The sequence below is a fragment of the Tamandua tetradactyla genome, chromosome 13 (assembly GCF_023851605.1).
Source record: "Tamandua tetradactyla isolate mTamTet1 chromosome 13, mTamTet1.pri, whole genome shotgun sequence".
Lineage (NCBI taxonomy): Eukaryota > Metazoa > Chordata > Mammalia > Pilosa > Myrmecophagidae > Tamandua > Tamandua tetradactyla.
This window is the reverse complement of record NC_135339.1, coordinates 37660437-37683117: the sequence shown is the minus strand read 5'-3', so window position 1 is coordinate 37683117 and position 22681 is coordinate 37660437. Positions and strand designations below refer to the sequence as shown.

The window sequence follows — 22681 nt, the reverse complement described above, 5'->3', positions numbered from 1 at the left end:
ATCAAAAGAAGTCGTTAAACAAATAACCATTAAAAAACTAAAATATTGATTTGAACATTTTTTAAATCTAATTATTCCTCTCAGTTCTGTACTTCAAAGAAAGGTCTCATTTTGTATCAACCATGTTGATAGGTCTTGCTCAATAATTGAAGTAAGATAATGGAAGGAATTCTTCCCTCAGCTCAATCTACAAGAACAATTGTATAGACCAGAACCAATCTCCACTCCCCATCCCCTGAGAAAAGTTTCTCAGAGTGCAATATATTAGTTTGGATAGGGCTGGCAATTAAAACTGTTTCCTTAATTAGCTGCGTCTTTGTGTAGGAATTAGTTTTGAGAAAGGATGACTACTGATTGAAAGCCTCTCCCTAACAAATTGTATAGTCTTGATATCAGTCATCATGAATTATAAACTTTGAAAAATGACTCTTGTTAAGAAAAGATTGGAAAATACTTCTTGAGAACTTGAAAGTCCTGATAGGTTGTTTTTAATTAAATTTCCAGAAACTGATTAATGAAGTTTCCTTACTTTTGTTGCCTTAATTTTATAGATAGAGATCTGTGAAAATTAATTCCCCATATTGCTTCAAAATCTGAATCCTATCTGTTTCAGTTTGCTAAAGCTGCCAAAATACAATATAACGGAAATGGATTAGCTTTCTTTTTTGTTTTTTATTTTGTTTTATTTTATTTTATTAACTTATTTTATTGTATAATATAACATATATACAAAGTAAAGAAATAAAAAAGCAATAGTTTTCAAAGCACTTGTCAACAAGTAGTTACAGGACAGCTCCCAGAGCTTATCATGGGCTACTGAATCATCCTCTCAGAGTTTTCCTTCTAGCTGCTCCAGAGCATTGGAAGTTAGAAGGAATGACTATTTTTTTTATCATCACAATCAACTCTTTTTTTCTTTTTTTGTGAAAAATAACATATGTACAAAAAAGCCATAAATTTCAAAGGACAGTGCAACAATTAGCTGTAGAACAGATTTCAGAGTTTGGTATGGGTTACAATTCTACAATTTTACATTTTACTTCTAGTTACTCTAAGATATTGGAGACTAAAAGAAATATCAATTTAATGATTCAGCAATCATACTCATTTGTTAAACCCTACCTTCTCTGTATAACTCCACTATCAACTTTGATCTTTCTATCCCACTCTTTAGGAGTATATGGGCTATGCCCATTCTTGCTTTTTCATGTAGGAAGGGACTGTCAATAACATGGGGTAGGGAAATGGAGCTAGTTCTGGAGAGGTTGGCCCCTCTAGGTTTCAGGTCTTATCTGGTCCAGGGACCCATCTGGAATTATAAGTTTCTGGAAAGTTACCCTAGTGCATGGAACCTTTGTAGAATCTTATATATTGCCCTAAGTTATCTTTAGGATTATCTGGAATGGTTTTGGTTGGGGTTTAGCAAGTTTTGATAGCAATGTCTAATTGAAGCTTGCATAAGAGTGACGTCCAGAGTAGCCTCTCGACTCTATTTGAACTCTCTCAGGCACTGATACCTTATTTGTTATACTTCTTTTCCCCTTTTTGGTCAGGATGGAACCATTGATCCCGCAGTGCCAGGGCCAGACTCACCCCTGAGAGTCATCTCCCATGCCGCCAGGAGACTTTCATCCCTGGATCTCATGTCCCACGTAGGGGGTGGATTGACTTTTACAAAGGGGATTATTAAGTTACAAGTTACAATTCTAAGGCAGTGAAAATATCCAAATTAAGGCATCAATAAAAAGATACCTTCTCAGAGGTTGCTGGCATCCAGGGTTCCTCTGTCATGTGAGAAGGCACATGGTGATGTCTGCTGGTCCTCCTCTCCTGGGCTGGTTTCAAAATGACTCTCTCAGCTCCTGTGAATCTTTCTGGCTTCTCCTGGGGCATTTTCTTTCTCTTTTAGCTCCTCTCAGCTCTGAGCTGTCTCCAAAATGCCTCTCCCTTAAAGGACTCCAGAATGTAGATTATGACCTTCCTTAAATAGGAGGAGGTCACATCTCCATGGAAACAATCTAATCAAAAAGTCCCTCCCCAAAATAGATTTGCCCCCACAAGATTGTATTAAAGTAACATGGCTTTTCTGGGGTACATAACATTCAAACAACATGCCATCTCAGTTCTCCTGCAGTGGGTGGGGAGAAACAGACCTTTGCCCATAATCTGTTGTGTGTCAGGCACTGTACTCAGGGCTTTTACACACAATATCTCATCGAATCCTAAAAGCTCATTTTATAGATGCAGAGAAACTAAAGTTCAAAATATCACCTAAGTGGTTAAATGGCAGAAAAGGAAGTCTTTCAGATTCTAAAGATCACCCTTATTATCCTTCAATTTCATTACACCAATTATTATTCAAAATAAAGGGGTTCTGACCAGGTCTTGAAAATATTTAAAATTAATGATGATATCATATTTATCCATAAAATGCAAAGACTAAAAATATGCATAACTTTGGGATAGCTTATTAAAGAGCTATAACAAATAAATCACAAAAAGTTTAGACCCAAAATAAAGTGAATATTTTAGCAGGTCAATGATAACTTTTAAAAATTGAACTATGGAAGAGTGGAGGAGGAGATGGTGTTGGTGGTGACAGTGTTTTTGTTTTCTTTTTCATTTCTAGTTGCTTATTTTGTTTTAGGTTATGATATAAGCAGTATTATCTATCTGCTTAGGGACAAAGACTTAACACTAACAAATGGGTTAATTCAACTTCTACCTCAACTACATCCGCTCTGTCTAAAAGAATTGTCACACTGGGAAAGTTGAAACAAATATAGTTAGGAGAGACTTGAAGCCACATATAGATAAAGAAATAAAGAAGATCTAGAGGTTGTAAATTAGTTTCCAGGTAGACAAAAAACAAATGCAGGGAACAGAGAAAACTGCTCTTGGTAATCTTTGAGGAATCAAAGAGAATTTTTGACATATCAGACATGTTATCCTACTTTTAAGCCAAACTTGGATAGAGTGCAATCATGGGAAAGAGATTGTTTGGGTTGTCTTTATCTGTGTAGCAGCTTATCCCAAAACCCAGAGGCTTAAAGCAACAAGTATTTTTATTTCTCACAATTCTGTGTGTTGACTAGGGCTCAGCTGGGCTGTTCTGCTGCTGATCTAGCTTAGGGTCTCTCATAGTTGCAGTCAGACAGTTGCTGGGGCTGAAAATATCCAAGATGGCTTTACCTGCATGAACCAAACACCCGCAGGGTTAGAATCCTGGGATGTGAGGGTCTTTTTCCATGTGGTCTCAGGCCTTTCCCTCCTCAAATAACCAATTTATATTGTTTCTTCAGCAGAGTAAGTGGACTTCTTACCTGGTGGTGTGGTGTTCCCAAAAGCACAAGATGAGAAACTGTCAAGCCCTTTCAAGGCCTAAGCAACAAACTGGCACAGCATCACTTCTGTCTCATTCTATTGATTAACACAAATTATAGGATCATCCCAGCTTCAAACTGGGGTGACATAACATAAGGGCATGACTACTGGGAGTTTGGTTTACCACAGTATGAACTCCAGAATTCCCATGAAATTCTATGTAAATGATAGTGGACAGTGTAGTTATCTTTTGGAAATACTCCATAGAATACTTGTACCAGCAGCCTTGGACATCTGTTATTACTTGGTGTGTGGGTTCAAAATAGTTGAACATCCCAGGAAAGCCATGTTCTTTAATTCTCATTCAGTATTGCTGGGTGGGATCTTTTTTACTAAGTTGTTTCCATGAAGATGTGACCCAGCGAATTGTGGGTGGACATTTTGATTAGGTGGTTTCCATGAAGATGTGTCTCCACCCATTCAAGGTGGGTCACTTATTAGAGTCCATTAAGAGGGAATCATTTTGGAAAAAGTTTCAGAGCTGACACAGACAAGAGACCTTTGGAGATGCAGATGGAAACCCCCCCTGGGGAAGGTGTTGGAAGAAGCCTAGAAAGAAAGCTAACAGAGGTCGCCAGATGCCTTCCCAGCTGACAGAGAAATCCAGAACCCATATACTTTTCTTGAGCCAAAGGTATCTTGAGCCTTAGTTTGGATATTTTTATAGCCTTAGAACTGTAAACTTGCAATGTAATACATTCTCTTTTTAAAAGCTATTCTGTTTCTTATATATTGCATTCCGGTAGCTTTAGCAAACTAAAACACTTGGTATAACACCTGGTGACCCAGCATGGTGTGCCTAGAGAAGAGTCCATTATATAGTGCATTAAGAACATTCTAGATACATTAGTAAGGGCATGATTTATAAGGGAAGCAGTGATGATGACTAGAGAAGATGATGACTGACCTCATTTTTTTCAACTTTTTTTATTGTATAATATAACATATGTATAAAGCAAAGAAATAAAAAAAGCAATGTTTTCAAAGCACTCTTCAAATGGTGGTTACAGGATAGAGTTTGTCATGGGCTACCATATATATAATCCTCTCATATTTTTCCTTCTAGCTGCCCCAAAATATGGGAGGCTAGCAGGCTTAAGTACTTTTTTATCATCATAATCAACTTTTTTTTTTCCTTCTTTTTTTTTTGTGAACAGCAACATATATACAAAGTTATAAATTTCAAAGCACAGCACCACAATTAGTTGTAGAACATATTTCAGACTTTGATATGGGTTACAATTTCACAATTTTAGGTTTTTACTTCTAGCTGCTCTAAGATACTGGAGACTAAAAGAGATATCAATTTAATGATTCAGCATTCATATTCATTTGTTAAGTCCTGTTCTAGCTTGCTAGCTGCTGGAATGCAAAATACCAGAAACAGAATGGCTTTTAAAAAGGGGAATTTAATAAATTGCTAGTTTACAATTCTAAGGCTGAGAAAATGTCCCAATTAAAACAAGTCTATAGAAATGTCCAATCAAAGGCATCCATCCAGGGGAAGATACCTTGGTTCAAGAAGGCCGATAAAGTTCAGGGTTTCTCTCTCAAGTGAAAAGGCACATGGTGAATACAGTCAGGGCTTCTCTTAGCTGGAAGGGTACAGGGCGAACACAGTGTCATCTGCTAGTTTTCTCTCCTGGCTTCCATTTTCACAAAGCTCCCTGGGAGGTGTTTTCCTTCTTCATCTTGAATCTTGCTGGCTCATGGACTCTCTGCTTCATGGTGCCGCAGCCTTCTCTGTTCTCTCCGAATCTCCCATTCTCCAAACTGTTTCCTCTTTTATAGGACTTCAGAAACTAATTAAAACCCACCTAAATGGGCAGAGACACACCTCTACCTAATCTAGCTTAACAACCACTCTTGATTAAATCATATCTCCAGGGAGATGATCTAACTACAGTTTCAAACATGCAATACTGAATAGGGATTAGAAGAAACAGCTGCCTTTACAAAATGGAATTAGGATTAAAACATGGTTTTTCTAAGGTACATACATCATTTCAAACCAGCACAAGTCCTGTCTTTTATGTATAATTCCACCATCACCTTTGATCTTTCCATACCTCTCACTGGGGTTGTTTGGGGTATGGCAATTCTAAATTTTTTATATTGGAAGGGTCTGTCACTAATATGGGGTAGGGAGATGGAACTATCTGATGTTCTGGAGAGGCTGGGCTAGGTTTCAGGATTTATCTGAACCAGGGACCCATCTGGAGGTTGTAGGTTTCTGGAAAGTTACTCTATTGCCTGGAACCCTTGTGGAATTCTATAAATTGCCCTAGGTGTGCTTTAGGATTGGCTGGAATGGTCCTGGTTGGAGGCTGACAGGTTATGATAGGTAGCAAGGTCTACCTGATGCTTGCACAAGAGCAACCTTCAGAGTAGCCTCTTGACTATATCTGAACTCTCTCTCTGCCCCTGATACTTTTTTTATTTACACTTTTTTTTCCCTTTTGGTCAGGATGGAATTGTTGATCCCAAGGTGCCAGGTCTGGATTCATCCTTGGGAGTCTTCTCCCATGTCGCCAGGGAGACTTTCACCCCTGGATGTCATGTCCCATGTAGGGGGGAGGGCAATGATTTCACTTGCAGAGTTGGGCTTAGAGAAACTGAGACCACATCTGAGAAACAACAGAGGTCCTCCAGAAGTAACTCTGAGGCATGCCTATAGGTAGTCTAAGCTTCTATATAAGCTACCTACATAAGCTTCACAAGAGTAAGCCTCATGATTGAGGACATGGCCTACTGATTTGGGTGTCCCTAAAGTTTGACACAGTATCAGAGGAAATCCCTAATGGTAAGGTTTAATAGTTCCATAGTTTTTCTCCCCTCCCTCAGGGGACTTCGCCAATACTTTTTGATTATCTGCTTAACATACTCTAGTATGCTTCCAGGCATTAAAATAATCTATACAGGATTAAAGGACCTCTTTCTCACTCTGTGCTCTCTGTGTTTCAGTTGTTCAAATAAGCTATACAGATAGGCTGAATTAGATTATGCACACAGAAAATTACAGTTCCAAATCAAACAAGCCTTTCTCCTATTGATCTCAAAGAATATGTGCGTTTCTAAAATATAGACAGTCTTCCTTACCCCTATGTTCTGAATTACTTTAACTCCAACCTGTTCAGCTTCATTCTTATCTCCAAATATCAGGTTACATATATAAAACAGCCTCTCAAAATTCAGAAATAATAATCGCTACTCCGGATTTAATGTGTCTGCTCTAAAAGCTTACAATCTAGGGCCCTGTTTTCTTATACGCATTTTCTAAAGGTGACCATACCATTGTTGTTTTTTTTGTTTCTGGCTTGTTTTGTCTCACCAAATGTCCTGCATGTTCATTCACATCATTGCATGCCTCATGACTTTGTTCCTTTCTGTAGCAGCACAGCCTTTGTTCATAAGTATGCACCATTGTTTACCGGTCTACTTCTCCATCAGTGCATCCTCCAGCCACCTGCATTCGTTGGGCATCATGTAGAGGGCCCAAAGCCCACAGTCCATCTACATTCTCAATTTTAGATAATTTCATTGTTCCCAAGAGACAGAAAACCAATAAACACAACCTCACCAAGAAGGAGATCTAAAAATCTCCTCTTAACTCTTGTCCCTCATCCCATTATTTACCTCTGCTGCTGCTGTGGTAGTGCTGATCGTTTCCTTTTGAACATAGTTCATAGCATGCAATAGCAGTTTTCCCCCTGTACCCTGGACTTAAACACTCTTTGCATAAGAATCATATCTTTGAAGTGATTCTTATGAGAACTAATTTATATTTCTAGTGTTAATCAGTGGGACACGTAGGTCTATACAACCCCTTTCAATCTTGTTCATCTTCAATATGGTAATATTACTTCTAGACCCACTAGAAAATCACCTTTGTCCTATCTATTCCCTTACACTGGAGTTCAACCTCATTAGCTAACAGTTCACTCATCTCTAACTTCTATGTATCTCTAAGTCCCCTGTATTCTATATTATTAGTCTCTGATAATACTTTTATGCTGGTCATAAAACTGGAATCATACAGTATCTGTCCTATTGTATGATGGCTAATTTCACTCAGTATTATGTCCTCAAGGCTCATCCATTTTGTCATGTGCTTAAGGATGTCATTTTGTCTTACTGCTGCATAATATTCCATCGTATGTATAGACCACATTTTGTTAATCCACTCATCTGTTGATGGGCATTTGGTTTGTTTTCATCTTTTGGCAATTGTGAATAATGCTGCTAGGAACATCGATGTGCAAATGTCTGTTTGTGCATTGCTTTCAGCTCTTCTGGGTATATATACAAAGTAGTGCTACTGTTGGGTTATAGGGCAGCTCAATATTTAGTTTCCTGAGGAACTGCCAAACAGACTTCCATAGGGGCTGCAACATTGTACATTCCCACCATCGGGACATAAGTGCCCCAGTTTCTCCACATCCTTTCCAACATTTGTAGTTTCCTGATTGTTTAATAGCAGCCATTCTCATAGGTGTGAGGGGGTATTTTATTGTAGTCTTAATCTGTATTTCCCTTATAACCAGTGAAAATGAGCATCTCTTCAGGTGCTTTTGAGCCATCTGTATTTGCTCTTCAGAAAAATGCCTATTCATATCTTTAGCCCATTTTATAACTGAATTGTTTGTTCTTTTGTTCTTGAGTTGAATGATTTATTTGTATATACAGGAAATCAAACCTTCATCTGATATGCGATTTCCAAATATTTTCTCCCATTGAGTTGGCTGCCTCTTCACCTTTTTGACAAAGACTTTTGAGATGCAGAAGCATTTGATTTTGAGGAGTTCCTATTTATTTGTTTTTTTTCATTTGTTGCTTGTGCTTTGGGCGTAAAGTTTAGGAAGCTACCTCCTATTACTAGATCTTGAAGATGTTTCCCTACATTTTCTTCTAGAAGCTTTATGGTGCTAGTTCTTATGTTTAGGTGTTTGATCCACTTTGAGTTAATTTTTGTGTAGGGTGTAAGATAGGGGTCCTCTTTCATTCTCTTGGCTATTGATAATCCAGTTCTTCCATGCCCAATTATTGAAAAGACTATTTTGTCCCAGTTCAGAGGATTTGGGGGCCTTGTCAAAAATCAGTTGACCATAGATTTGGTGGTCTATTTCTGCACTCTGAATTCGAATCCATTAGTCAATGCTTCTGTCTTTGTGCCAGTACCATGCTATTTTGACCGCTGTGGCTTTATAATAAGTTTTAAAGTCAGGGAGTGTTAATCTTCCCACTTCATTCTTCTTTTTTAGGATGTTTTTAGGTGAATTTGGCAGTTAGTTTCTCCAAATCTTCAAAGTAGGTTGTTGGAATTTTGATTGGTACTGAGTTGAATCTATAGATCAATTTGGGAGAAGTGACATTTTAACTATATTTAGCCTTTCTATCCATGAGCAGGAAATGTCTTTCTATTATTTAGATCTCCTTTGATTTCTTTTAGCAATGTTATATAGTTTTCTGTGTACAAGTCCTTTACATCCCTAGTTAAGTTCATTCCTGAGTATTTGATTCTTTTAGTTGCTATTTTGAATGGAATTTTTTCCTTAACTGACTTCTCAGCTAACTCATTGCTTGTGTATAGAAATGTTACTGATTTTTGTACATTGATTTTATATTCCACCACTTTGTTGAATTTGTTTATTAGTTCAAGTAACTTTGCTGTTGATTTCTCAGGATCTTCCACGTATAGTATCATATCATCTGCAAATAATGAGTTTTACTTTTCCTTTCCAATTTGGATGCCATTTATTTCTTTGTCCTGCCTGATTGCTTTAGCTAGAACTTCTAGCACAATGTTGAATAATAGTGGTGACAGTAGGCATCCTTGTCTTGTACCTGATCTTAGGGGGAAGGCTTTCAGTCTCTCTCCATTGAGTACAAGGCTGGTTATCAATTTTTCATATATTCCCTTTATCATATTGAGGTAGTTACCTTTGATTCCTATCTTTTGGAGTGTTTTTAACAGAGAAGGATGCTGAATTTTGTCAAATGCTTTTTCAGCTCATTTTTTTTTTTATTACCATACTGGCAGAGAATAACATTCTACAAACATTAGTTTGAATATTATAAAAATTGTCATTATTTGACCTTTTATGACCTACATAAATGATAATTTCCAATAATTCAATCTCATATACTATATTTGGATTTTAGCAGAGCAGTAAATGAAGACTTCTATAATACGCTAGTGGACAAAATGAAAGAACAAAAGCTATAAGATGATAGCATTTAGATGATTTCATAACTAGTTCACCCACCAAATGCAAAGTATACTACTATCCTAGAATATAAGCTCCATGTACTCCATGTTGGCTGTATCCTTAGCCCTGAATATGGTGTCTAAAGCCAAGCAAGAGCTTGATAAATATTAATTGAATGAATAACTAACTAATGGCTCCATTTCACCTTAGAAAGAGGTCTTGCATCTCTGTTATTTTCCCCCACGTTTTAATTAATACGTTTGATTAAAATTTAATTAACTATTAAATATTAATCAATATTTAATTAATAATGTTTAGCCTAGCTAAAACACTGATAGAATACTGATTAATCAAATTTTCATGTGGCTTGTAACTTGGAGTCCTAGATTTGCTTCAAAATAGGCTGGGAAATAGGAGGAATGGGTGGGGCTATAGATAAAACAATATTGGTAATGAATTGATAATTGTTGAAGCTGTGGGATGGTAATATGAGGATTCTCTCACTATACTGCCTATTTTTGTATATCTTTGAAATTTTTCATAAAAAAGAAATGATCACTATCTTAATGGAATATATAGTCTAGAGGGGAAAACATATTAAAACAAAGAAATAATTACATAGGAAAGGTAAAATATAAGATACTTTAGATTTATAATGCGGTTATTTATACTAGTCTAGGGATGGTCAGGGAACACTTGACCATATAGCTGGGAACTGAGGATGAGTTGCATTGGTCAAGTAAATGGGGAAGGGAGTTGGAAGGAAAAGAATGGCCCAGCCAGGGGGAACATACTTTCAAAAGTCCAAAGACAGAAAAACAGAACAATATGTTCAAGGAACTGAAAGAATTCCAATGTGTTGGGAGATCCTTGGGCTCTATGATTTGCTAGAAGGACTTACAGAACCGAAATAAAAAGCTAATATACTCATGGTTATGGTGTATTACAATAGAAGGCTACTGATTAAAATCAGCAAAGGTCAAAGATGCATAGGGCAGAGTCCAGGAGAGACTAGGCAAAATCTTCCAGTTGTCCTCTCCAGGTGAAGTCATACAGGCAGAGCTTAATTTTCTCAGCAATCATATATTACATGTGCAGCATTTTGCCAACCAAGGAAGCTCATGGCCATCCTGGTTTCAGGGTTTTTACTGGGGATAGGCCACATATACATGAAAGGCTCATGTGGCTAACCTTAGTTATTTAATCTCCAGCCCCCCACCCAGGTCAAACTTATATAGCATGGCCCAAGATTCCCACCATAAATCTCATTGTTAGCATAAACTATCTGGGGTACCTCTAGGCATACAAAGACACTCTTATCAGGCAGTATATTCCAAGGGTTTAGAGGTCATCTCTAAGTGGCTATTCAAGGACTAATCCTTTCTTTGGAATGTGCAGTGTTTGAACAGTGAAGACCTGGGGAGTTAACCCTTTAAAGCACATCCACCATTACAAAGGTAAAAAAAAAAAAATGAGAAGAGATCAAAGATAAGGCTGAGAAGTCAATGGGAGGGCCTTATAGCTATGGTAAGGGGTTTATATTTCACTTTAAGATATTAGCATGCCGTTAATTCATTTTTAGTCAGAGAATGACAGGATTCTGTTTGCAGTTTTAAAACATCACTGTTGCATCAGGGTGGAGAACTGATTAGAATGGGGCAACCAGGTATGTGGAGTGACCATGTAGAGACTACTGTTTCAGGCTAGGCTAAAGATGATGGTAGCTGGACTAGAGCAGTAGACCTCAAAAAGGAGGGAATGAGTAGATTCAAGAGATATTGAGAAGGCAGAAACTACAAACTGAGTAGAGAATTGCATGGGGTGGGGGGTTGAGGGAAAGAAGAGGGTCAAGGATATATTCCTAGATTTCTGGCTTAGGTGACTGAATGGATGGCTACTACCATTTATAGAGCTCAGGAACACTAGCCAAAAATCAAATTCAGAAGAGAAGATGGGGGACAGTTAGTAAAGCCATGAAGGCCCAGGAAGTGAGTGAAGAGTGAAAATGAAAGAGGGCCTTTTGCAGGAATCACAATGGTGAGGAACCTTAAATTAGTATCTCTTAAGAAAGACATAGAGTTGGCCTCAATGAGAGCAACCTCCTCATATGTACAGGGCTGTAATTCAGAAGAAAGATTAGATTTTCCATGGATATACTTCTGAAATCTGATCAAGGACCAATGGTTCAAAGTTAGAGAAACATTTTCAATTTTCTAGCAGTTAAAGCTCCCTAAACTGGAATGGAATGAGTAGCTTCAGGAAATAGGGAGTTTCATTACTAGAAGAATGCAAGCCTCATTTGAGCATTGATTTACTGTGCATTTAGGGTGTTGGCTACAAAGGAAACATTTTAGGGACTAATGCAATGTGCCAGGCACAGTGATAACCAATTTATATATGTTAACTCATTTTGTCTTCCCATCCTATGAGATAGGTGTTCCTGTCATTGTTTTGCAGATGAGAAAACTAAGTGACCAAGAGAGTATGCAATCCATTCAATAATAGGCAGGTATATAGTTGATACTGGAATTTGACGTTAGGCCCCTAAACCTATATTCTTTCTATCCACAACTGAGACAAGTAGATTGAGCTAAATTTTATAAATCTCAGAGTCTATGCCCTAAAACAAGGAGGGAAATGTGACTTCCTTCTAGATGGCTTGTATCTAGTCTATACAGTCTGACTGTACACAGTCATTCAGTCCCAATCTTTTACCTCTAAGTGCAGAATAGATACGGCACTTGGAGAAATCAGTTTTCTACTCACATATTCCTGCTACACACACACAACATACATATGTAAATATACATATATACATACACACACATATGCATATACACATATACATATATAAATTTCTTGGTAAAACTATGAATAAAGTTTTGGCATTTTGAGATTTGCAGCTGGTGCACAATTCTCCCAGCATTCTATATGGGAATATAACTAGAGGTATGCTACAGGACCATTTATTATAAAATACCCTTGAAAATAAAAATTCAGTAAGAACAAATTGGGTATTAATAAAATGACTAGTGATACCTTACTGTTGGGAACAGACTAGCAGAAAGACATTTCTGTCGGGCTATAGATTTTGGATTCACTCCTCCAACAAGAGGTCCTAAATTTCGTGGGTCATTTGTGGTAGTGGGTGCAAGACATTTATAATGTGTGACATGAGAAAAATTCTATTGTGTTTATGCTAAATGCTGGAGAAGAACTGTCAATCCCATCATAAGGGAGCATTGGCACATGAAGTCTGACTCATGCTAAGAGAGTTGAAAATTATAACCTTTTAATTTCACAGTCTTCATTTTCCAATTTATTCACGGTATTTTCAGACTGCAAGGCATTATTATATATATATATATTACTGCACTTACATAAAAATCACGTTGCCTTCTAAAGCAAAGATGGATGATAGATGGCCTGTCATTCTCCATTCCCCAAGAGAAAACAGATTGTGGAATTTGGGCTTACCAGTATAATTTGAGATAGCAATTGAAGTGAGATAAAGAGTGGTTTAGTGAGTTTCAGAATACTAAACTGGGAATCAAGAGATGCAGTTGTATTCTTAAGATTCACAGTGTAATCTCAACCACATTAAATTTATTATTATTATGCATCTTCCTTTCTGATAAAGTGAGAATAATATTCAAATCATGGGTACGTTAGGATGCTGTATGTTAGATGAGACCAGAGACCAGGGAATCAGTAGAGATGCTCCAGGGTTCTCCCGTTTCCATCTCCTAACTTGCTCATCAGAATAATGATTTTCTCTTCTGTGCTCCCATAGCTCTAAGCCCATGTCTTATAGTGGAGTGTTTTCTCAATGATCATATGTATAGCTTTTATAATCATTAATGAGTTTTTAAAAAAATTTTAGAGAAGGAAACAAATCCTACCTACAGTCTGTAAATGTAGATTTTAGGGAAAAGTAAATCCCAAAGTTAGCAGATCCCCAACCCACTGAACTCTCTGCTCCCTGTGAGTTTGTCAACAATGTGGTTGGTGCCCCATATCCCATAATCCCTGGGACTCACCATTTCCATTTATGCCTGCCCAAATTCCCATTGGCAATGCCAGCAACTCTGTCTAAGATTTTTCTCTGACCACAGTAACCTGCTTTGCTCCTGCTGGGCAGCCAGCAGTTCCAGGAAATCAATGCCCCTGAGAATAGCCTTCATCCAATGACTGATGAGAGTTGATGGACAACACTCCAACTCCCTCACCTACTTTCTAAATCAGGGTCAGTTCTCAGATCCAGAGCTTATCAATTGAAGTTGCTGCAGACATTTCTATTGCAATACCATAGCAAATACACATAGAAGTAATTCTCCTAATCCTTCCCTGTCATGGTTAGGGACAGGTGTCAACTTGGCCAAGTTGTGGTACCTGTTCATCTGATTGGGCAAGCGCTGGCCTGTCTGTTGCAATGAGGACATTTCATAGGATTAGGTCATGATCACATCAGCTACATCCACAGCTGATTCCATTTGTAATCAGCCAAGGGGGAGTGTCTTCTGCGATTAGTGATGCTAAATGCAATCATGGGAAGCCTTTTAAGGAGGACTCAGAGGAGACAGGTTGCATTCCTGCTTTGGCTGGTGAGCTTCTCCTGTGGAGTTCATCCAGGCCATCCATTGGAGTCATCGGCTTCGCAGCCTGCCCTGTGGATTTTGGACTCTGCGTTCCTACGGTCATGTGAGACACTTTCATAAATTTTATATTTGTAAGTGTTCCCTGTTGATTCTGTTTCTCTAGAGAACCCTAACTAATACATTCCCCAAAAGGACCTACAATCATTTGCCCATATAACTGTACACTGAGGAAAGGGGAATGGCACGATTGCTTGAGGATTGTTTGATACAGGTTCTTAGAGGGTACTTATACAGAGAATGAAATTTGCCATTACGGCACCTTATAAGAGTGGAAGGAGACGAGGTGATCCGTGAAGCCCTGGCCCAGGTCTGACACAGGGGGTCATTTCTCCCAGTTCCTGAGTGTATAATAGAGAAGATGCCCTTCCTATAGGTAAAGCACTTTACATAGGCTTCCTGATCTGTGGAATAAGAGATATTTGGGAGGAAAGACTAAGATGCTGCCCTTTAAATTGTCCCAACATGCACACACCATGGCCAAGATAGTAAATTAGAAGAAATACTGCATCCTGGGTGCAATGACAGAGATCAGAACCATTGTTAGAAAAGTAAAGGATGCCAAAAAGGTCTAATTTAATTCAGCTGTCTGGGGCCCCGGAGGGGAGTGGGAAACAGACGGATCGTGGTAGATGATGAGAGCCATACACCTAATCAAGCTGTAGCTTCAATCGCAGGTGCTGTGCCAGATGTAGTGTATTTAATAGACTAATACAACTTGGCACTTGATATATGGCTAGTGATCTGTCTACTGTGTTTTTTTTATTTCCCATAAAGAGAAGGATCAAATGTAATTCTCATTTGCATGAGACAGAGCAATACACATTGTCTGTCTTGCCACAGGATCTGACCACGGTGTCTGTTCTATGTCACAACGCCAGGGAATGATGTTCCCTGCTAACATAAATATCAATGAAAGGAGTCCTAGTGCCCAAGTCAAAACCAGAATCAGTACTCAGATCCAGAGCTGATTTAAGCCTTTGAGTCTTTTTTTACCTTCACTTCCAATCACCACACAGTCTGAAGGGACTCCTTCCATCTTGAAATTCTGTAGAATATCACACTGGTTCACTGCATTGATGCCAGCGTATAGGTCAGACCTGATAAGAAGGAAGTTATCATAATTCTGGGTACCCTGGTAAAACACATGCATACCAGAGGGTAGGAGATGCACCCAACCAATCTTCAGAGGCCTGCCACATGGGCGAGGATTTCAGGAATCAGTTGTCTGCAGCATGCCAGCAAATGCCCTCCAAGTAAAAAGATGGTTATTGTGCCTTGCACTTCCTACCACTCACTAAGAATGAGGCACAGGACTTGGAAGGCCTCTTTGGATTTTGGAGAACTATTTACTACCCTTAGAAATACTACTCCAAGCTAGTTATTGGTTGCAAATAACTGCAGGTTTTGAATGAGCCCCGGAACAAGAGTAGGCTCTATCATAAGTTGAGGTGAGGGGTCAAGCAGTCTTATGGCTGAAGCTATATGGCACAGGAAATCATATGGATTTGGAGGTATCCGTGATAGATAAGGATACCATGTGGCATCTCTGGCAAGCCCCAAAATGAGACTCACAGAACAGAGTCTTAGAGTTCTGGAGCAAGGCTCTGCTGTCTGCAGCAGAAAATTATTCACCATTGAAAAGGCAGCTCCAGATCCAATAGAATGAGTTCCCGACTGTTAAACATCAAGGGACTATGCAATTGGAGCTGGCCGACATGACTAGGCATTGTGAGACCCGCCAAGTCATAAGGATGGGTAAGACCGGCAACAACCCTGGCTACATGGGATCGATATTTAAGTTCGGTCTAAGCAGAGCCTGAGAGTGCAAATAAGGTACATGAATAGATGACCCAGACACTCACGCCATCTGCCTCTGTTGTGCTGGTGCCTCCGCCTCGACTCACATCCATGGGGGACTCCCTGTGACCCACTGATGAAAGATGAAGAAACCTGGGCCTGGGTCACAGATGGATCCAGTTATATCTTTGTGTGAACTGAGAATGGGCTGCAGCCTCATTACACCCACAATCAGCGGCAGCTCTGAGAGAAGATGCTGAGGGGAAGTCCTTCCAGTAGGCCGAGTTTCAAGCAGCTCATCTGGCCATCAACTTGCTATGGAAGGGGAAGTGATCAGAGATTAAGGGTTTACAGAAACGACAAGGCACTGGTTTGGCTGGTTGGTCAGAAGCCTTAGGAGGCACAAAGTTGGAAGACCATAGACAAAAAGTCTGGAAAGGACCTCTGGTGGGGGGAATGTTTCCACCAGGAAACCAGTGAGTGTTCCACCATACCTCTCATTTGTGGCAAGTGAAGAGAGGAGTTTCACATTGCCAGAGATCATTGTCTCTGGTAAGTTTAAGGAACAGTGTTGCCGCTATATAATGGGGCAGAGAGGAGTAGGGCTGAGACCCAGAGAAGTCACTGGAGCCCCTCTTGATGCTTCCATACCCTGTGGTAACTGGATATGAGAGAAAAAAAATGCCAGTGCTTTTCCCTTTAGACCATATGTTTTCCTTAAAACCTTGATAAGGGGATGGGGAGCAGCTCTGGAATTCTGAAATTCTTCACTTTGTGTGGAAATAATCTGAGATGAATGTGTACAGAGGAAAGATTATGATCATAATTAAGTAATATTTTATTCAGCACCTCTCTATGCTGCACCTTCTGCAAAGTGCTTTATATACATTGTTTTCTTTCATTCTCATAGCATTTTTATAAAGTTGTTGAGATTGTTACCCTCATTTTACTGGTGAGAAGACAGAAATTTGAAAGGTTTATATACCCGGAAGATCTGAGCTTGGGCCTGGCTGCTTTGAATTCCACACACGCACTTCCCCCATTCCCACATGGACTCCCTGCAATAAAATAAAGTAACCTTTGTACATCTAAATAGCTTGGAGCATATGCCAACTAGTGCAACTCCCAAGCCAGAGCCATTACAAAGCCTGAGAAAGAACATCAATTGTGGGAATAGGAAGGAAAATATCTTAATAAAGAAATGTGGCATGTACTTACCAGGACTGCAGCCCATCAGCTGTAGTGCTCAGCTGACGGTAAAGCAAACTATCCACATTCACCCAAATGAGATCATTGCTGAAAGTGCAAAAATATAGGGAACTCATAACAATGTCTACTCACAGTTTTCCTTTCAGCTGCTAATATGCATGCTTAAATAGATATTGTTACAAATAAAGTAGGATACCAAAAGTATGGACAATAAAAGAAAAAAAGGATAAATGCCCTCAAAAATGAAAATTTTGCTATGTGACTGGATCCTGTGAAGAGGATGAAAAGACAAGTTACAAACTGAGAGAAAATATTTGCAAATCATATCCAACAAAGGACTTGTATCTAGAATACATAAAAAATTCTCAAAGCTCAACAATTAAAACACAAACCATAAGGAAAAAAGCATTGGAAAATGGTCAAAAAGCTTGAATAGATATCTCATGGAAGAGATATACTGTTGGCAAAAAAAAAAAAGATGCATGAAAATGTGTTCAACATCTTTAGCTAATAGGGAAATGCAAATTAAAACCAAAGATACCACTCTGGCTGTAAAAACTGGCTAAAACAAAAAACAGTGATAACATCAAATGTTGGAGAGAATGTGGAGAAATGGATCATTCATAAATTGCTGGTGGGAATATAAAATAGTACAGCCATTCTGGAAAAGAATAATGCTGTTACTTACAAAACCAATTATGCACAAACCTTAAGATTCTGCAGTTAACACTCTTGGGCATTTATTCCAGAATAATGGAAAGTGTGTTCAGCTAAAATCCTATACATGAAATGGAAAAATTTGGATTTAACAAATTATTATGACTACTGATTCATTAGGTAGAAATTTCTTTTTGTTTCTAGTGTATTAGAATAGCTAGAAGGAAATACCAGAAATTGTTTGAGCTATAATCCAGTAGCCCTGATCTTTGATAATGATTGTATATCTATATAGCAAAGAAAAGTCCATATTATCCGTATAAGCCCATGTTATATGGATATACTCCTCGATATTTTATTCTGTTCCACTGATCTATATATCTATTGCTGACAATACTACACTGTCTTAGTAGCAATTACATTTACTGCAAGTCTTTAAATTGAGTAAAATGCAATACAAGGTGCCAATAAGGGGTGAGTGATGTGGAATATGGGATGTTGGGGGTTTTGTTATTTGTTTCTTTTTTTTCTGAAGTAATGCAAATGTTCTAAGATGGATGATAGTGATGAATGCACAACCATGTGATGATACTGTGAACCACTAATTGCATCCCTTGATATATTGCATGGTATATTAATATATCTGAATAAAATTACATTTGATTAAAAAAACAAAACCAAGTTTCACCTGTAAAATTTTAAAAATTCTGTATCCAAATGTCATAGCAGCTTCATTTATAATATTCCCAAAATGGAAACAACCCAAGTGTCCTTCAAAAGATAAATGGTTAATTAAACACATTGTGGTCAAACCAAACAATAGACCACTACTTGGCAATAATGATATATTATACACCCTAACAGATTGAATTGATCTCAAAGGAATTAGACTAAGTGAAAAAAAATCTCAAAAGGTTATATACTGTATAATTCCATTTATATATCATTCTTGAAATGATAAAGTTATAGAGATGGAGAGCAGATTAGTGGCTTCCATGAGTAGGGAGTGGACAGGGAGGGAGGTGGCTGTGGCCATAAAAGGATAGCAGAAGAGATGGAACTGTTCTGTGTCATGACTGAGGTCATGGTCACACCAATTGTGTTGGTTTGAAAGGAAGTATGCCCCCTAAGAAAAGCCATGTTTTAATATAAATCCCATTTCATAGAGTGGTTGTGTTAAACGGGATTAGGTGATGACATGTCTCCACCCACTTGGGTGGGTCTTGATTGGTTTATTGGAGTCCTATGAAAAGGGAAGGAGAGATTCAGAGAGAGCAGAGAATGCTGCAGCACCATGAAGCAGAGAGTCCACTAGCCAGCAACCTTTGGAGATGAAGAGGGAAAATGCCTCCCAGGGAGCTTCATGAAACCGGAAGCTAGGAGAGGAAGCTGGCAGATGATACCATGTTTGCCATGTGCCCTTCCAGATGAGAGAGGAACCCAGAACTTCATCGGCCTTCTTGAACCAAGGTATCTTTCTCTGGATGCCTTTGACTGGACATTTCTATAGACTTGTAATTGGGACATTTTCTTGGCCTTAGAACTGTAAATTAGCAACTTATTAAATTCCCCTCTTTAAAAGCCATTCCGTTTCTGGTATATTGCATTCCAGCAGCTAGCAAACTAGAACACCAATCTACACATGTGATAAAATCACATAGAACTAAATACACACACACATACACACACGAACATGTAAAACTGGTAAAATCTGAATAAGGTCAAAAGTCTCTATCAATGTTAATTTCCTGGTAATGATATTGTTCTATAGCCATGCAAAAATCTTACCACTGGAGCAAATTTGGTGATGAATATTTGGGATCTCTTTGTGGTATATCTTAAAACTGCTTTTGAATCTACAATAACTCAAAATAAAAAGTTTTAAAAAATTAAAATCAGGAGGAATGGTGCTTTTGTTTGCTAGAACTGCTAAAATGCAGATACCAAACAATAGGTTGGATTTCACAATGCGGATTAATTAATTTACAAGCATACAGTTCTGAGGCCATGAAAACGTTCAAATCTAGTCATCATCAACAGGATACCATCTTCCTGAAGACAAGCTGCCAGTGATCTGGACTCTGTCACATGGTAAAGCACAATGGCAGCGTCTGCTGGTCTCTCCCTTCTCTTCTGGATTTTGTTGCTTCCATCTTCCAGCTTCAATGACTTCCTCTCTGTTTCTGTGTGTTTCTCTCTGTATTTCATCCTCTTTACAATGGACTCCAGTAAAAAGATCATGTCCTACCCTGAATGAGGTGGGTCACATCTCAACTTAAGATCCTACTCACCAAAAAATCTACTCATAAGGGATTCACACTCACAGGAATTGGTCAACTTTAAGAACATACTTTCCTGGGGTCCATAGAGCCTCCAAACCATTACAAATAGGATCATGTAATATAGTAATTCTAACACTTGCTCATAATGATTAAAATATAATTTACCCTCACAAAATTATGAATGGAACACATTTACATTCTTTTTTCAGGAAGTAGTTCCCCCCTGATTGTATACGCATTGCATTACCAGGAGGACCACATTGGGAAAGGTGTCGGATTTGGTGGGGGGTGGGGAGCGTAAAACTGTACATGTGTTGAAGGTCAGGTGGATTTGGGAACTGTTTCCCTTTTTAGGGGTTATGGCGATAGTTTTGCCATCCTATGGTAGCGAAAACAGCAATACTGAACCTGGTGAGGTGGGATTATAGTATACTGGGGGCTTTTCCTTTAGGATGCATACAGAATAATGCAGGTCTGAGAACTGCCTTGGCATGAATGCTGGTTATAGTTTTCACCTTTTTCCCAACATAAGTGGTTTTGAGGCATGCCTGGCATGCATCATTCCCTTGGAAGGGCTTATGACCATGCCGAGCAGAAATAGAGGAGCGAGGTGCATGGTGCTGACTGTGGGGAGTGCCACCACATGAATGTACAGTTAGCCTCAGGAAAGGAATGGAGACACACACTCTGGGCAGCAGCTAGGAAGGGGGAAGTTACCTGGGTACGAGGGATCCCACCAAATTAGAGGAAAGTTGTTTTTTGGGGAAGAACTTCAGGCAACCTATTTCTAGGAGGGCTGAAACTGCTAAATGAAAGACAAATGCAAAGAGCAAGAAAAGACAATTAGTCCACAGACCCGGCAGGCCAGCATGTCCATGTGTTGGTTTTTCAATCTTCGTCCGTGCGTAGATCAGTCAGCTTCTGGGGTGACTGAAGCAGGACTCGGAGGTCTCCTCAGCCTTCCGCCATACGTGGACTAGCTGCTTCCAGTGAGCTAGAGCAAGGCAACGACGGTCACTCTGGCCTCAGTTGCGGACTGGTCAGCTCATCTCCTCTGCGATGGAGAAGCGCACAGTGGCTTCTGGAGAATGATGCGCGTCAGGTGTGCAGGATCAGGGCTGCACTCCCAGGGGTCGTCTGTGGTGGCCCTCTTGATCACAGAATGATTTCAGCGGCTCTGACAGCAGTCGGACGGGCGGTGCTCCCAGACACCTGGTTCCAGAAACTGTCCCGGATCCATTGCCGCTGCAGTGGTGATGGGCGCCCCACCCGGGGAGATGAGGAATCCGAGAGATGGCGACGCCCCCACCACCACCACCACCACCGGCGCTGGATTCCGTCGGGTCTCCTGTCCAGGTGCCACCACGGGTGAGGGAGGTGATAATTCACTGGCCTCATATCCCAGATGAGCCCTCAGAAATGTTGCACAGAAAAGGGACAGGGCTTCAAGCCTCCTGGAATGTTCCTCGGAGACAGAACAAACTGGGGTTGAGGCTCTGAAGTTTCAGGAAGTAGGTTTTTTTTATTGTCTATGGCCATTGGGCTTAGCCCAGGAGCCTCTGAAAGTCTGAGCCGGAATGCGTTTACACTTTTGATGTTTGTGTTAGTCAGGGTTCTCTAGAGAAACAGAAGCAACAGAAGAGATCTGCCAATAGGAGGCTTAAAAATGTGTCTCACACAACCATGGAATGGAAGAATCCAAAATCTGTAGGACAGGCTTTAAAGCTGGTGGCTCTGATGAAGGGTCTGGACGAACTCAACAGGAGAGGTTGGCTTGCTGAAGAAGCAGTGAAAGTCTTCTCTTCTCCCTTAAAAGCCTTCAACTGATTGGATTATTTCAATGTGAGAGGCATGCTTTAGTTGATCACAGATTTAATCAGCCACAGATGCATTCAACTGACTAATGATTTAATACACCAATCTTCCAGTCCATCAGCCAGCCATAAAATATCCTTGCAGCAATGGTCAGGCCACTGCCTGCCTGACCAGACAACTGGGCATACTCACTTGGCCAAGTTGACACCAGAACCTAACTATCACAGTGCCCAAGGTTGATAACTTATTTTCTTCAGGTAAATAGAGCAATGGATACTTGCTCTATTTTAAAGGATACTTGGGTCTCCAGCAAGAGCGTTTAATTTTTTTATACCTAATATGTCAGCAGGGTATAATGAATAAGATACTGTTTCTAGCAGTAAACAGCCTAAGTTCTAGGGCTAATTCTGACTTTGCCTCTTTCTAGCTTAAGCCAGGTTTGACTTTTATTAATAATACAACAAAAATATTATTTTTTAAAAAAACATCAATCTTGGTTTTTCAAGGCTGTTATGACGAATCACACAAACCAGTTGGCTTAAACAACAGGAGTTTTCTGGTTCACAGTTTGCAAGCTGGAAGTCCAAAGTCAGAGCGTTAGCTAGATCAGTCTTTCTCTAGAGAATGTAGCCTTCTGTGTGTGTGTGGGGGGGGGGCTTGCTAGCAATTC

General features: G+C 39.4%; 1 long non-coding RNA gene across 3 annotated transcripts; it reads right to left on the bottom strand.

The window, feature by feature from the left end:
• Nucleotides 1–4403: 4403 nt before the first annotated feature.
• LOC143653883 (uncharacterized) lies at nt 4404–22634 on the bottom strand. Of its 3 annotated transcripts, none has more exons than XR_013161593.1 (3): nt 17966–22634; nt 17267–17344; nt 4404–17106 (listed from the first exon to the last, which is right to left on the bottom strand). It is a non-coding gene; the product is annotated as an uncharacterized LOC143653883 (long non-coding RNA). The 3 variants fall into 3 exon arrangements; XR_013161590.1 differs by having other exon boundaries at nt 4404–15348; XR_013161591.1 differs by lacking the exon at nt 17966–22634 and having other exon boundaries at nt 17267–17712.
• Between the last annotated feature and the right edge of the window lie 47 nt (nt 22635–22681).